The 10,301-nt window shown below is 43.6% G+C and overlaps 1 long non-coding RNA gene across 1 annotated transcript; it reads right to left on the bottom strand.

Moving 5' to 3' along the window:
* Positions 1 to 3,138: 3,138 nt before the first annotated feature.
* On the bottom strand, positions 3,139 to 6,666 carry LOC142571811 (uncharacterized). Its single transcript, XR_012825958.1, has 3 exons — positions 6,321 to 6,666; positions 5,130 to 5,249; positions 3,139 to 3,347 (listed from the first exon to the last, which is right to left on the bottom strand). It is a non-coding gene; the product is annotated as an uncharacterized LOC142571811 (long non-coding RNA).
* Positions 6,667 to 10,301: the final 3,635 nt, after the last annotated feature.

Here is a 10,301-nt window from a genome sequence, read left to right as displayed (position 1 = left end):
AACATGAGGAGACATGTAGCATGAAGGTATAAGTAAATCATCTTGAAACGTATTAACCAAAGGTTCTTAACGGAAACGTTATGTTTTGCATAACTATTACATCTAATGACTAGGGTTAGGCAAAAACAGTGGAAACCAAGCACTGCATGCAGAGACGTTTTCAAGCATCGGTACACGAGAAGAGAGATCTGGGGCCGCATTCACAAAAAGCTGTTATCCCAAAATTGTTAGTAATAACAAATTCCAGTCAAACCAGGTAATGGACATATTATTAGCGAAGGTGACCGGCCAATGGCAAAAAGCACTTACGAACAGAAAGTTTTTTTTAAAATTCTACACTTGGTTATTTCTGCCGAAACAGGATTTGTGAGAAGGTGTGCGGGTTTTCTCCTGAGGCAACATCATTGTCACAAGAAATTTTTGAGTGAAACTCCGCTCCTTATTTTTATAAGGAAGGCACTAACCACCTTTAAGTTCAAGCTCCCATGTTCAAGCTGAGCCTAATTCCAAGCCCTAGAGCTACGTACTGTCGACGGTTGTCATAGAAGACTTTATGTAATCTACCACGCACAACTGTGTTTTATGAAATCTATCACACTCAGGTTGCGTCGATCGATGTAAGAGAAAAAAAAGTTTGGATCGGACAGGTAGGGATGACAACCAGATGAGCATTCGGCCTGCTACCCTACACAGGGGCTAATGGAGAAGGCCAGTAAGACGAAAACAGAGAGAAACAATTCGCAATGTTGGCACGCGGCGCACCGAACATTAGTACGTGTAGGGTAGACCAAATTATCAAAACCACATGATCACTAACGCTAATCTATCATTCTGATATACAAGGGGGGACCCAAAAATAAATATTGGCATAATTTCGTGAAGCTCGTCGTCATTGTATAGCTGTGTTCTCTCGCTAGGTGGGTGTAGGTAGACACTTCACAAGTCAGTACCCAAGCTGACATCAGCGTAAAATGACGTACGGGTTTGTCGCGACAATTTGCCGGCTCTTTTCAGGCTACACTCTTAGCACGGTAACGTTTATTAGAGGGGTATATTCTCACAGATTTGTGCACCTTTAACTTACAAGTTACACATCAACCTTTACAAATTTAACTTCTAATAAAGGTAAGAAAGCGTGCACCTCAACTAGAGGTTACAACACTTTAACCTCTAGTATAGGCATACAGTATTGAGTGCCTTTGCCTGAATATAAAGGTTACATTCACAATATACCGGTTGAACGATTAAAATGTTTACACAAAGCGGCTTGCAGGAGGTCCCAGATGGACACCGTGCTGCGCATGCTCCGTATATAGAGCCGGTGTCGCCTAGCAACGGGGACGCGGCTCTTCTTTCTTTCGGGCTTCTTTCTGCGGTATGCTACATAAAAGCCCGTTGCTCTGCGCATGCTCCGCCCAGGCAGTTGTCGCCTAGCAACAGAGGCGCGTCTCTTCCTTCTTTCGCGCTTCTTTCTGCTTGCGCCTCTTCGTTCTTGCGCGCTTCTTTCCGGGGCCGGATTAAGCAGACTACAACCGTGCGCGGAGAAATGTGAGCCTTCGCGGAGGAAGCCCCTCGGCCAATCCTTTCCGGACGCTGCCTTTACATACGCTTGCGCTTCGAAATAGTTCACGTGTCCACCTCGTGCGGTTTTCGGGACAAAGGGTGTCCCTGTGTCTCTCTCAAGCTAAGTGAAAAAGGAAAAGAAACATTGCGTTTTGCAGGCAACCTAGACCTTACGCATACCGCAACATCTCTTGTTTGACCTAAAAAATATTGAGACAAAATGCAGCCTACGACACCAAAAAGTACAACAAAGGTGAGCGCGGGAGCTAGAGAAATTTCTTTACTTTCGAATAGCATATTGTAAGTGACAGACTCATATTATTATGGGCTACAGTTCTGTAGCTGCTAATCAATAAATGAGGCAAATTTTCGCTTTGCCAACTACAAGTGTTCAGACCTGTGGCTCACGCTGTTGCGGTTTTTATCCTCCTGCACATGCGTTTGTTTACTCGGTGGATTGTTCCTAAGGTATCATTTAGCATGCGAAAACGAAAAAAAAAATGAATTTCAGCTGGCTGATTTTCCTTTTTAATTTTTGCATGTTGAATGATACCCTTGGTACAATCCACACAGTAAACGTAAATGCATGCGCAGGAGAAAAACAGCAACAGCACGGGTAAAGGGCCTGAACACTTGCCGTTTTTCATAAGCAAAGCAAACAATTTGCTTCATTTATTGCTAAACAGCTACACAATTATACCCAAAAACAGTATGCGTCTGTCACTTACTATGCCATTCGTAAGTAGAGATCTGTACTCCCGCGCTCCTCCTTGTTGTGCTTTTTGATAGCTAGAGAATTTTTTTACTAGATATCATTGCAGTCGAAGAGATGTTACGGCTTGCGTAAGTTAAGTTGCCAGCAAAACGCAGTTTTTTCTTTTTTTGCTTAGGCTGAGAGAGACACAGGGACACCCTTTCCTGTGGAAACCACACGAGGTGGACAGGTGAACTATGTCGAAGCGCAACCACGTGTAAAGACAGTGTCCAAAAAGGACTGGCCGAGTGGCGTCCTCCGCGAGGGCTCACGTTTCTCCGCGCATGGTTGTCGGCTGCTTAATCCGACCGCGAAAAGAAGCGCGCAAGAAAGAAGAGGCGCAGGCAGAGAGAACCGCAAAAGAAGGAAATGACGCACCTCTGTTGTTTGGCGGCAGCCGGCTCGGTGTACCATGCGGAGATTTGGCCTTTCTGGAACAAAACCCAAGGTGGCGCCTCCCCGTTGCTAGGCCGCACCCTGCTCGTCGGACCATGTAAAGAGCGGGGCCCACATGAAATTCTCTGAAAAAAAAAAGAAACGCTCAACTAAATGTGGTATCAAAAGTTTACTTTCATTTAAATCACTTAAATCGTTATACTTCAGCCAACAAAGGGCTACTATGATACTAGTATACTAGTATCCCTTGGGATTTCTGACAAAATGAAACTCCCCGTGCGACACATTTTGAGCAAATATGTAACGGTAATGTTCCCAAAAATACAGTTCAAAACACAATTTGAACGCCTGAGGAGGAGGTACCGTTAGCTTGTATAAATAATTTGAGTATAAATTGACAGTTCCACAGGCAGTATAAGGTTAACTTCAGAATGCAACATCTTTATTTGAAAATACAACATAGAATACACCACAATTACAGCAGGCCTTGCTGGCACATGACTAGATCTGAAAATACAAGACAATACTATCACTAGCATCATATCACAGGAATTTTTAAAATCATATCACCGTGTTTCAGCCATGCATGTCGTCAATAAATTCGTGTTAACTGTCCATGTAAAAACTTGTACTGCTGTCAGGAAGCAAGAAAACAAGGCAAAGATTAGTACATGAGATTGCAGGCACAAAAACTGGACACTTGTGTTCAGATCCACATTGGACACTACATAAAAAAAGCTTTACACATCCTGTGCAGCATTAGAGCAGGTCAATAAAGACGCTTCCAATGCAATGTAGCCAATGCAAAAAATATACAAAGTATTGGCTATAGGTGAACCTAAAAAAGAAGACTGGACCACAAGGCCATGCATGCATGCAGCCCATCTATACCTGAGCAACGTTTCCTTAGTGTTAGCATTGGCCACCACTGGCATCAAAACATAACTTGTTGCTCTTACAAACATCAGAAAAAGCTTAACCAGGAGATGTGCAAAGTGCTGGCTTGTAGGGCCAAATGACAAAAGGCTGGAAATGGTGATGCTTACAGCATAGTGAACTCTCAGTTTAGATCCTTGTGACAATACAAACATGAAAATTTTTTTAATTAAAATTACTACAAGACACATTTTACTGTCTAGCTAACAATGTCAAGGATGGGATTCAAACTTCTTGAATGCACTACCTATTTAAAATCAATATTGATAAAGGTCATTAGGACACTACTATGCATAGTACTGCACAATTACTCTATCATCTAGAAGCTAGCAGTTAGAATAACTCAGTGACAAAGCAAGGCCGCCATAATACACATTGCACGAATTTAAGAATATTGAGCAGCTAAATAAAATACTTGTACACAATAGTAAGTGCCCCTTGCATGAATGGATGTATTACCTCAGTAATTTTCAATAAGACAGTTATAAAAAAGGCATGCAAATGTAATGCACAAAATAATGCATCTGTTCACCACCTCCTGGCAACAAGTGAACATTAATGCAAGGTGAAAATTGTTAACTAGACTTTGAGTCAAATCACATTCTTTTTCTTCAGAAGGGCAAAGAAACACTTCAATCTGTCATTTATGAGCCCTCTAGGCACAACATTGCTGGGAAGCACAAGTTTCTGCATAAGCGCCAGGAATGGTGCAAATGCATATGGATAATCGAGGTTCTTGATGTAGTAGGTTAAAATACAATAAATTACAGCTAGCTCCAGGCTGCCGTTGGAGACCCAGATTATTTCTTCCCTGCTGTCAGCATAAACACACGTATGCTCGCTGCATGTGTAGACGTGGGGAGCTGCAATCTGGATATCACCACTGGGCAGAGGAGCCTACAAAGACAGTTAGAGCCTATAAACATTCGCTTATCAAATATTAAATATGCACAGTATAATGTGAACTGACGAAGTAAAATTTATCAAAAACGCGCAGTACTGCAGAGCACAACTCAACCCCAAAGAGCCCAACCATTCTACATCAAGGAAAATAAGAACTGGCTCACCTTTAGCTCTCATTGTAGTAAGCATGCAGGAAAAAGCAATGAAATGTTATTTTACTAAAAGTAATCAGTATAATACTAATTTTCGTTTGTTTGCTGAACTATATACAGCTGAAATCTCACTAAAGGACAATAGGAACGCTCCTGGAGGCTTTTCATAAGTTCTTGCTGGAAAGGGCTCAGAGACGCCACTCCTGCGTCCCTACTATATATATGCACACGTACAATATAATTTCTCGTACATTGCTTACATTATATACATTACGTACTCAACCACTCCCTGACGCCGCGTGCAGGCCAGCGACAGCAGCAGCAGTGGGAAAGTCGAGGGAAGTGGCAAAGAAAGCTTCGCTTTAAAATATTTGATACACTAGGCAATCAAAAAAGCTTTGGCTAACATTCCACATTATACTAACCATATTGCACCGAGGACAGACTAGATGTGCAAGCTTCCACGGTTTCATCTGACACTGAGTCCTCGAACACGGTGCCTGGCACATTGCATTGCGCCTTTGCCTCGGCTGCATTTTTCGTTTCTGAAATTATAGACGCAACGAAAGAACATCATTAGTGTTCACAAAGTAATGCAGAGCGCATTGCAGAGCTCTAGGCGAAAAAAAAAACGCGTACATAAGCAAAATTCGTGCGAAAGCTATACAACATGTATTCTCCGGAACAACGCTTTATATAATTATACATCATTGTGCGAAATTTGAATGCAAGATGTAAGAGAAGGGGTGACGAAAAAAGAGAATTGTGTATTCTTCGCAGTTAGTCAATGCTAACCACCAATTCCCATGTTAAATTATTGGCCCGTTTGACTAAAAGAAAATAGAAAAAAACACGCATTTTAACCCAAAAAGCGAAGCACTAATAGCGATAGCAAAGCATTAGACCACTACTCAAACTAAGGTACGTAGTTTTACCTGCCGTAACAGTAATCATTAGCTTACTAATAACCATGGTGTCACGCGAGCACAGGCATAAATGAACATATCTCATTTGACGACCGCGAACAATCGCTATCAAGTTGGCTTGAAGAACACAGAGGGGAGCGAACGTTTGTTTTGTTGCTCTCTTTAACGCGTCTCCGAACTTTTGAGATTACGCGACCTCCAGCACTACTCGCACCGAAAGAAAGCGGAAATGCAACCACGAGCCGCCTCGGCTTGCCCGACCTCTGCACACACCGGAGATTACCTCCAGGCCAGGGCGCGGGCAGTCACGCACCACCACAGCATGGCTAACGGAGGGTGCGCGAGGCAAGTTGTACAATACTGAACGATTTCTGTCAACTACGTCAGCCCAAAGCACGGTGCCAGTACAAGAAACGTATTGTTAAGGTCATTTAGTTGCCCTGACACAACTCATCCCGCCGACAAGCTCAATATTTTAGAAAGGTCTAATCCAATATTTGCACAAAATGACATCAAATTTAGCTCAAACTAAATCCAAGAGCATAAAGAAGCAAATATGTCAACAATAACTTTTTTCAGAAACACTTACGCGCAGCGAGAGCATGCACTATGTCAAATGTTGAATTGCGAACTATAAAGAATTCACGTACTATCCACCTAAAAATAATTAAAAGCAAAAGTTCTGCTTACCGAGATCACATATTTTTCCGTGTGCATTTGGGACGTGGTCACAATATTCACACCTCACCAGGTTGTCACTTTTCGACAGGCGCAGAATAGTGTATCGCTTGCACTCACAACCCGGCTCGTTGCAGCGACCGCGCAACACACCGAAAAGGTCTCTGCTGCACAAAGGCATGAGGGTGCAGCGGATGGCGCAAGTTCCCAGTAGAAGCGGTAATAACTACTGCAGGCTACAAGTGGTGGCAGCAGACAATGGTGATCGGATGGTATCCAAACAAGTCAAATATAATGGCCGTCTCAGAACGACAACTACAACAACGACAGGACGACAGCGCGCTAACCACTCCCGCCGGCTCCGAGCCTCCCGCTCCCGCTTAAAATCTTCCCAGCGTGCAACTCGAGTCACCTAGATTGGACCGAGGAGGAGAGATGATAGCACCGTGGATGGCCGCACTCCAGTGTGGCTGATGCCTGCTCGCTTCCGCCATGTTAGAAAGAGGCACTTAGAGGCACAAGCAAAAATGAAAACATTAATGAAAACAAGCAATGAATTACAGAAATAAATGTCAGAGGTGCGAGTGATGTTATCGGTGTGATGGTGGAAGCATTTCGTGTTTGGACAGTGGCAAAGATTTCATTTCTCAGTTGGCGGCTTCACACATTTACCGCTCTTTTCATCTGTCTATGTCTCCTAAAAAGACAACGGAGCGGACGGCGCTCGCTTTTATGTGAGTGTAGCGGCATCCTATTGATTTCACTGAACGTTTGGCGCGTTTCGGGTCTGCTGTAACTTAAGTTTGCTGTCGTTGTAGTGCCAATCTTCGGCACAGCTTAAAATGCCCAAAGAAAGCTGGCAGTGGAATCAGTTGCTACAATTTTTATTAGAAAGCATCCTAAGTGCAATGCAGAATGGTTCGCCGACATGTAGGTTGTTGTCTATTTCAAAGCAGTTACGCCGGTCGCCTAGCGCGTACCACATCCCCAGCTCCCTCGCCGCGCGTTTATACTTATGTACGCACTCTGCCTAGCTGGTACCACGTGTCGGCATGGTTTTCTTAGGCACACGCTTCTTGCACACTAACTATTAACCTCATCTTGAGCACTTATGGTTGAAGCATGGGAAATTTTTGGTTGACAGCATCAAGGCAGTGCAGGGAATGAAACGAACCCGGTTAAAGGCAGAAAATGTATGCAGACAACTGAAAGGTTCTGCACAGGGACATGTTAGTAGGCAAGTTGAATTATATTGATATGTGATAGAACCATCCAATGTTTTCAACAACCTTTTACTGAAAGACCCATCGCGTTCGTGTGCTTTTCTTCAACTGTTCTTTCTCACCTCGTACATGAAATTTGTTAAAAAATGTTCATTTTTCTAAAAAAACTCGCCCGATTTTGTTTCTCGTGTTGAAATACCGGTGTTCCATGCCTGTCTCATGGTGGCTAGAATGCGTGCGAGAGCAGGGGGCTTCCGCCACGTTCGACCGCTGGGTTTCGGCAGGCAGTGCACGCCCCATCATTCGATGACACAGTCTTCGTTGCTGATATTTCAAATAAGGCTGTGCGACAAGTATGGAGGGTCGTCACAGAACAGCACGCAGATGAACATGCAAGTGCGATCTTGCAAGATTTCTTTTTTGTTTTTATATCGTGAAAAATGTAACTGCTTGGCTGACAGAAATTAAGACCGAATGCAGCCCGAACTGCCGAAGTCCTACGTTTGTAATAACCAGATCATAAATGCAGAACACGAGCACATTAGGATACATTTATCAGCAAACGTCCAATCTATGCTGTAGGTCTCCTCACTGATGCGCTGCAGTGTTCTTTAGAGGTTAAAATCTAAAGGTTACAAGGCACTTTGCGCTGAATTAACCTTTAAATCCGTCAATTTTGACTCTTGTAACCTATAGATATATATATATACGTAACACCATTTAATTAAAACATCAACATATTTTGCATGTAACCTTTATTTTATAAGTTACTTGTGATTACAGGTTACCATAAAAGGTACCGTGCTACACTCTTAGCACGGTAACGTTTATTAGAGGGGTATATTCTCACAGATTTGTGCACCTTTAACTTACAAGTTACACATCAACCTTTACAAATTTAACTTCTATTAAAGGTAAGAAAGCGTGCACCTCAACTAGAGGTTACAACACTTTAACCTCTAGTATAGGCATACAGTTTTGAGTGCCTTTGCCTAAATATAAAGGTTACATTTACAATATACCGGTTGAACGATTAAAATGTTTACACAAAGCGGCTTGCGGGAGGTCCCAGATGGACACCGTGCTGCGCATGCTCCGTATATAGAGCCGGTGTCGCCTAGCAACGGGGACGCGGCTCTTCTTTCTTTCGGGCTTCTTTCTGCGGTATGCTTCATAAAAGCCCGTTGCTCTGCGCATGCTCCGCCCAGGCAGTTGTCGCCTAGCAACAGAGGCGCGTCTCTTCCTTCTTTCGCGCTTCTTTCTGCTTGCGCTTCTTCTTTCTTGCGCGCTTCTGTCCGGGGCCGGATTAAGCAGACTACAACCGTGCGCGGAGAAATGTGAGCCTTCGCGGAGGAAGCCCCTCGGCCAGTCCTTTCCGGACGCTGCCTTTACAAACGCTTGCGCTTCGAAATAGTTCACGTGTCCACCTCGTGCGGTTTTCGGGACAAAGGGTGTCCCTGTGTCTCTCTCAACCTAAGTGAAAAAAGAAAAGAAACATTGCGTTTTGCAGGCAACCTAGACCTTACGCATACCGCAACATCTCTTGTTTGACCTAAAAAATATTAAGACAAAATGCAGCATACTACCCCAAAAAGTACAACAAAAGTGAGCGCGGGAGGTAGAGAAATTTCTTTACTTTCGAATAGTATATTGTAAGTGACAGACTCATATTCTTTTGGGCTACAGTTCTGTAGCTGCTAATCAATAAATGAGGCAAATTTTCGCTTTGCCAACTACAAGTGTTCAGACCTGTGGCTCACGCTGTTGCGGTTTTTATCCTCCTGCACATGCGTTTGTTTACTCGGTGGGTTGTTCCTAAGGTATCATTTAGCATGCGAAAATGAAAAAATGCTGAATGATACCCTTGGTACAATCCACACAGTAAACGTAAATGCATGCGCAGGAGAAAAACAGCAACAGCACGGGTAAAGGGCCTGAACACTTGCCGTTGTTCGTAAGCAAAGCAAAAAATTTGCTGCATTTATTGCTAAACAGCTACACAATTATATCCAAAAACAGTATGCGTCTGTCACTTACTATGCCATTCGTACGTAGAGATATGTACTCCCGCGCTCCTCCTTGTTGTGGTTTTTGATAGCTAGAGAATTTTTTGACTAGATATCATCGCAGTCGAAGAGATGTTACGGCTTGCGTAAGTTAAGTTGCCAGCAAAACGCAGTTTTTTTTCTTTTGCTTAGACTGACAGAGACACAGGGACACCCTTTCCTGTGGAAACCACACGAGGTGGACAGGTGAACTATTTCGAAGCGCAACAACGTATAAAGACAGTGTCCAAAAAGGACTGGCCGAGTGGCGTCCTCCGCGAGGGCTCACGTTTCTCCGCGCATGGTTGTCGGCTGCTTAATCCGACCGCGAAAAGAAGCGCGCAAGAAAGAAGAGGCGCAAGCAGAGAGAACCGCAAAAGAAGGAAATGACGCACCTCTGCTGTTTGGCGGCAGCCGGCTCTGTGTACCATGCGGAGATTTGGCCTTTCTGGAACAAAACCCAAGGTGGCGCCTCCCCGTTGCTAGGCCGCACCCTGCTCGTCGGACCATGTAAAGAGCGGGGCCCACATGAAATTCTCTGAAAAAAAAAAAGAAACGCTCAACTAAATGTGGTATCAAAAGTTTACTTTCATTTAAATCACTTAAATCGTCATACTTCAGCCAACAAAGGGCTACTATGATACTAGTATACTAGTATCCCTTGGGATTTCTGACAAAATGAAACTCCCCGTGCGAAACATTTTGAGCAAATATGTAACGGTAAT

The sequence above is a fragment of the Dermacentor variabilis genome, chromosome 1 (assembly GCF_050947875.1).
Source record: "Dermacentor variabilis isolate Ectoservices chromosome 1, ASM5094787v1, whole genome shotgun sequence".
Taxonomy (NCBI): domain Eukaryota; kingdom Metazoa; phylum Arthropoda; class Arachnida; order Ixodida; family Ixodidae; genus Dermacentor; species Dermacentor variabilis.
The sequence above is the reverse complement of the archived record's forward strand: the minus strand, read 5'-3'. Positions and strand labels throughout refer to the sequence as shown.